We start from the raw sequence: 6337 nt of genomic DNA, 5'->3' as shown, positions 1-6337 counted from the left end.
CGAGTCCTTCGAGTCGGAGAAGAAGCTCCAGGACGACGCCCGTACCCGCGAAGACGAGCAGATTCGCCGCGCCGTCGAGCTCTCCCTCCAGGCGGCGCGGTAGGGGAGGGCAGGTGACGACGCGCTGATGGAGCAGCGGCATCTGCTCGCCCCCCTATGCAGGGAGAGCCGGCGCGCGGAGCAGGAGGTGCGGCGGAAGGGAGGCGACGACAGGGTGGGACCGTCGAACGCACCGCCGGGCGGCCAGTAGGCTAGGGTTAGATAAAATCTAGCAATTTTCATTCAAACTTGTAATATATAATCAAATTTGAATGAAATTTTTTATTTTCGTGCACTTTTATTTATTTAGAGGTCGTGTTTGGAGGACGCGGCTGGGAAGCGACGCCCCCCAAACGCTACACGGAAAAATGCGTCACCCAAAAACTCAATCCGGCACCCTTTGGGTGAACGATTTAGGAAACGCGGCTTGGTCTAACTCCTAAGAATTGCGAAGGTTGTACGCTGTAGCACGTCTCTCAAAAGCCCACAATCGCCGCATCCACCGGTACGGCTGCGCGGTCCTGTTCGTGAGACACCTAGAAAAAGTCTACGAGGGGGTCAATTGTACTAGTACATCTGTTTATATAAACTAGTAAACACGCACGTGCAACGCACGACAACAAACCTATATTGTATCAAATATAATAATCCATCTGTTCAAAAAAGAACGTCTCAATTTTATCAAAATTGGCAATATATATAGACAATAAAACATGTGTTGATAAACGTATATTTTGATAAAGTTGAGACATCCTTTATGGACACAGACACAATTGTAATTTGATACCTAAATGTAGGATGATTCCTTGAAATTTTGAACTGTTTTCTTGTGTAATTTCTGACTCATACAAATATTCTAATATGTTGTTTCCTGTTCACGATGTATTCATGTACCCAAATACCAAACATTACCAAATATATTATCTCTTATCCAAAAGCACGCTTCCCTAGATGTATGATTCTTCAAGCGTTTATAATCTATTGTGGTTATATCTCGGCGTATGAATGCTGCCGAAGCAACTTCTGCTCATCTTTTGGTTCAGGTCAATATAAACTCGTTAGGAAATTGCAGGTTATATTATTCTTATATAATCCAATCAGAATGTATAATCTCATCGTTCGGAAGTCAAAAGCAATATAAATAATTATCACCACCATATATCACACCAATTCAGGAATTGTTAACAAAAACTGAGAAGGGAGAAGAGACTAATGTCCGACTGCAGAGATAACAGATCATGGTGCATAAAACTGAAAAAGTTGACACTAAATAAAATTTAGTGCAAAGGAAAACTGGGGGCTTGGGGGTGTGCAACTCATAGATAAACATTGCATATATATGTACATATTTTACACGAATATTCACAGTTGCAATACAAATGAAAGACTCTCACACACCTCTTATCGTCTTTATTGGTACAATCATTCAAATGCGTTAAACAAGACTGAATAGAGCAGTGGTAAAAGGAACTGGAAACAAGACTTCAATGAATCCTGCTTTGCTATTTTAAATGGTAACTCTCCGGAGTCTACATTCCTTACCATTCTGAATGGTAACTCCCCGGAGCCTGCAGTCCTTCCCATTCTCAATGATGCCTACATTCCTTACCATTCTGAATGGTAACACCCTGGAGCCTGCAGCCCTTCCCATTCTCAATGATTAATTCCCCGGAGCATTCTTCAACGTAGTATTGTCAGGTACATAAGCATGACACAAGCTGTGAACAAAGGAAAAAACTGCATCGCATCTTGTTGAGGACATTCTTAAATGATAGATCAACCTGGCAGAAAATGCTTAGCTAAGGCAAAAAGGAAAAGAATTGACATGCATATTTGATCTCTGTAGATAGACACTATTCTCTATCAAAAGATGGTTAGATGCAAGAATCTGTCAAGCTTGCCCTTTTAACCGTGCAAGAAGCAATTACATATGATATGATGGATTACCTAGAACAAAAATAATTGGCTTGTAAGTAGTGGATTTTGCTTTGATAAAGTTGCACTTGTATTACATAGAAGCCATCCATGTCTGGAAGCCAGGAACCATTAGGACAAAACAAAAGGATCAAGTTTCAGAAGAACACAAACTTCGATAGTTCTAGAGCTATCAGAAACATCAGATCCCAAATAAGCACCCATAAAAACAGAAATATCACTCCAAAATAGTGGAGCAAAGAGAGCTAGATTAAATATAAAAAACATAATTGGATTGTTTGTTAAGATTATAACTTTGTGTGACAAGATCTTTTTAAACTTAAGATCAGTTCACGCATGATTGAAGAGTCACTGTTCAGCTAAGGCATAGCCAACCAACCGCATGCAAATTTATTAACATAAAAGAATAATATTGATTTACATAAACTATTAGTACAATCAGACTATCAGAGACATCGAAAGTTGTTAGTAAACAAATAGGAAGACAAACGATTGGGAAAATGCATGAACTGAAGAGAATTTCATATCTATAAAGGTACCGATATCACATAATCGTATACATATGCAATGATGCAACATGTGCCCCCATTAATAAATATGAGAATACTAAATCTATATAAACCATGATATAATGAGTTGTAAAAACATCCTCTAGTAACATGTTAACCCCAACAGAACATTTATCTGTTCCAAGAAGAAAAAGGTCAAACAATTACAAATTATTGAGTTGAAAATGAATGGCTACCAAAGAAGACCATTAAAGGCGAAAGTTTATCATAAAAATGTCAGTCAAATAATAAACAAATCATATTTTAGTGCTACCATTGCAGTCCTGAACTTGAGGGAAAAAATGACTTGCTAATTAACTAAAATTGCTTGCGGCCTTGAACATAAGGAAGCATATCAGATGATGACAACTCTAAAGGCAGATGGTGTACTTCTCATATTTTAAACGCTGATCCATAACGTGATCCACCAGGTATATGCAGCATGCAGCAAGCATAAGAAACAGTTCTGCTTATCGCGTCATTTCATGAAGCATAGAACACTTCTGCAGTATTAAAACTAATGCACATAATGAGAGTACAGTAACATAGAGTATGTATCAGTTGTCTTGGAATAAATAAAGTTCTCTATGAAGGCATCCTAATGTACCTTAACATAAACATGCAAACTAACATGGACTCTTTTAACTGCCCCACAAAAACTAACATAAGCCGATATTACAGGCCCATAGTAGGCTTGAGTAAGAATGCAGCAAGCACCCTTGCCAGCCCAGAAGAGATGGATATCAAGGAAGCTTTTTTCCACACGAACAACATAATCCTTCTTTACAATAACAAAAGAATTCACTCTCTTGCAGCCTCTCTTATGTCAGAATTCTGCTCCTTGCCCTCTCCCTATACAGATAACAATCAGAAATGCATTAATCACAGTATATGACCTAAGAGTAGTAGAGAGTACAGAAATTTAAGCTTCTAAGCCACCTGTATATAGATATCAAAAGTCCTCCATCTGCGCTTCCAAGCTTCTGGATCTGGGGAGATTCCAGAACCTAGTGTTCTGAAATTGGCTTCAACTCTAGATTACGTAGCTTCTAGGGTGGGTCCATGAGTCTTTCATTGCTGCTACTACCCCATATAGGTGCACACCCAACATAACACGATTCAGCACCAAGATTGGCCTAATTGGCGAGATACATGTAATTGTCTGAGATTTATATGGTTCTACTACCACCACTTTCCAGCACCAAGGAAGGAGTAAGATAACAGTGGTCGTTACTTTGGAATCCACAATTATCTTCGCGAGAAAGCGCTTGAGTTTGGCCAGCAACAAGGAGCCCTCGCCGTCCGGCGGTCCAGCACCATCCGGCAGAGCGAGACTGTGAGAGCGTGCGGGCGGATGTCTTCTGGGTCGTCCTGCGCCTTCCCTTCCATCCACGCCTATCGTGACCTCTCTCCCTGCCCCCCTCCCGATTTCTGAATCCCTAGAGAGGAGGCCATGGCGCTCTCTACCAGACGGCTCCGCATCGTCGAGGAGGCGCCCGAGCGGGTCAGGCGACATCCTGTGGGGAGGCGGCGGAGGAGAGGGTGTGGCGGCGCAGGGCAAAGGTTGCGTGAGAAATTGGGAAGGATGGGGAGAAGGGAGAACTGATCTCCACGATGGTGGCCCTGCGCGGAGAGGCGGGGTGAACGTGCGAGGCAGTTTTTTTTTTTTTTTGATCCGTCAGTTTCGGCCTTCCGTGATAGTCCGCCAGGAAGTGTCCGCCCTTGTTTCTATCGTTGGATGGACTTTGTATGGCCGTGATCTGTTGGATCACCACCCTCTATTCTCTTTTTATATTAGTGGAGATGGAGATGGAGATGGAGAGCTCGCTAGGAAGGGCCCGATTTAGAGGAACAGTTTCCTTGTCGTTCCGTGATTTGGGCAACCCAGATGTATTGAGTCAGATATTTTTGGAAAATGAGCGTGGGGGAGATGGCGCTGGCGGAAATCGTGGGTGGGGAGAACAGATTACTGTTAACCGTGTGATGCAAATGGATGGACGTTTCAGATTCAATTTTCCAACGGCACTTCGTGCCTTTATAAGTAGTAGAGACTAGGAAAATTGCTCATGCGATTGCTACGGATTCTCTGTTCATTTCTCATAAGACCTGAGCTCCTAGGCCTTGTCGTTATGGCTCTGACCTTTTTTCTACTCACCGGTGACGTCGTGCCGCCCTTTCCTCCCCTTCCTTGAGTTCCCTTTGTGTGTCATCTTGGTGGAAATTTCATCGGCCTAGACCTCACGCTGCCTAGCTCGGGACCGTCAACATGGACAACACTTCATCGTCCTTGGCCGAGGACACCAGCGACCTTGGGTCGCCCTTGATCTAGGTCCCAATGACATTCAACATACCCCGCCAAGCTCAAGTCCCTGATGCGTTGCACTGTGCTCCGCTCTACCTTGGGAACGCCAGTTGTACCTTCAACATTTTAGTCAGCAAAATCAGTTACAAAACAAATATTAAACACACTTTGGATCCAGATTGCAAGTCCCCAATCTCCGCGATATTAATATATACTCCTTATCGAAAAAGATTGCAAGTCCCTGTAGTAATTGTTAGTATTGAAAAAGAGGCGACGCGGTCCAAAAATAGGTTATACCAGCAAACAAGCGATGCCTAAATCGACTAATTTTGTTGTAGCTCTGAACATCGGTAGTTGATTCCTTAAGGGTGTGTTTGGTAGGTCGGTTCATCACAGATAGTCTTTCTCAGCTGAGACATGCTCACCCTATACAAGTTGGGCTCAGAATTTGCCATGTGTTTGGTGGGTCGGCTGGGTTCAACCATGCTGGGCTAAGAAAGTGTTTGGTGCTCACGGATGTGTTCAACCATGCCGAGGTCATATTTTTACACAAAAGCCCCTGAAAAGAAAACAAAAAAGCAATCGAATCCCTGTACGAAAAAAACAAAAGCAATCGGGTCCGTGCCATTGGAGCTTCTCTGCCGGCGGCGAAGTGGGGAGGGGCGGCGACCATTGGAGGCACTGAACGATGGTGGGCGGTCGGCCTTGTCGAGGATGTCCGGTTCCCGTCCGTCGGGTCGCTGGCGAGCATCCAGGGAGAGGCAGCAACCCGCTCGGAGAAAGGGGCGTCCAGGGAGAGGCGTCGACCCGGAGGCGTCGGCCCGCACGGGGCAAAGGGCGACTAGGGAGAGGCCGCGCGCCAGGGGAGAGGCGGCCGTGCGGGGGTCGCAGCCGGCCGGCGGCCATGGGGAGGGACGGCGGCGTCCGGCAGCCATGGTGGGGCGGAGGCGGCCGGCGGCCAGAGGAGAGGCGCAGAGGAGGGAGCGGGTGCGGGAGGGAATTGGGGGGAAATGACAGGCCAGGCTGGGGTCTGGGGGTGCGTTGCGGGCCACGGGAGAGAGTTGCGGGACGAACTCGGCCAAGCTGGGTTGTGAAGCTCGATTTGAGCTTCACAACCCGGCCAGGCTGAGAGCCTTTATTTGTATGAGGTGGGCTAAGCTCAGTGCGACGACCCGACCTAACAAACACTATCTCAAGTGGTAGAAGTGGGATGAGTACTGATTTTCCGAGTTGACTCAGGCCACCAAACACACCCTAAATGTTGGAACCACGGGGTGTGCTGATCGACCTGGAGTTGCTTTGACGTTGAACCTAGGGATGGAATATCCGTTCGAGTTGGACACGGTGCGTATCAACGATGGTTTTGACTGGGCCGGTCCACACCTAGCATTTGATCAGCAGGGACAAAGTAGCGATCGATTGGCACTAACGAACCAGAAATCAAACGGATGATACCATGGAAACATTACCTTCTTTATTATTAGGTATAGACTAGGAAATTTATCCGTGCGTT

At 45.3% G+C, this 6337-nt stretch overlaps 1 long non-coding RNA gene across 1 annotated transcript; it reads right to left on the bottom strand.

Annotated features, from left to right (window-relative positions):
• Nucleotides 1-1340: 1340 nt before the first annotated feature.
• Nucleotides 1341-4165, bottom strand: LOC127300974 (uncharacterized). The gene is made up of 2 exons (XR_007851740.2): nucleotides 3462-4165; nucleotides 1341-3374 (listed from the first exon to the last, which is right to left on the bottom strand). It is a non-coding gene; the product is annotated as an uncharacterized lncRNA (long non-coding RNA).
• Between the last annotated feature and the right edge of the window lie 2172 nt (nucleotides 4166-6337).

Source organism: Lolium perenne, chromosome 7, assembly GCF_019359855.2.
Source record: "Lolium perenne isolate Kyuss_39 chromosome 7, Kyuss_2.0, whole genome shotgun sequence".
Classification (NCBI taxonomy): domain Eukaryota; kingdom Viridiplantae; phylum Streptophyta; class Magnoliopsida; order Poales; family Poaceae; genus Lolium; species Lolium perenne.
The sequence above is the reverse complement of the archived record's forward strand: the minus strand, read 5'-3'. Positions and strand labels throughout refer to the sequence as shown.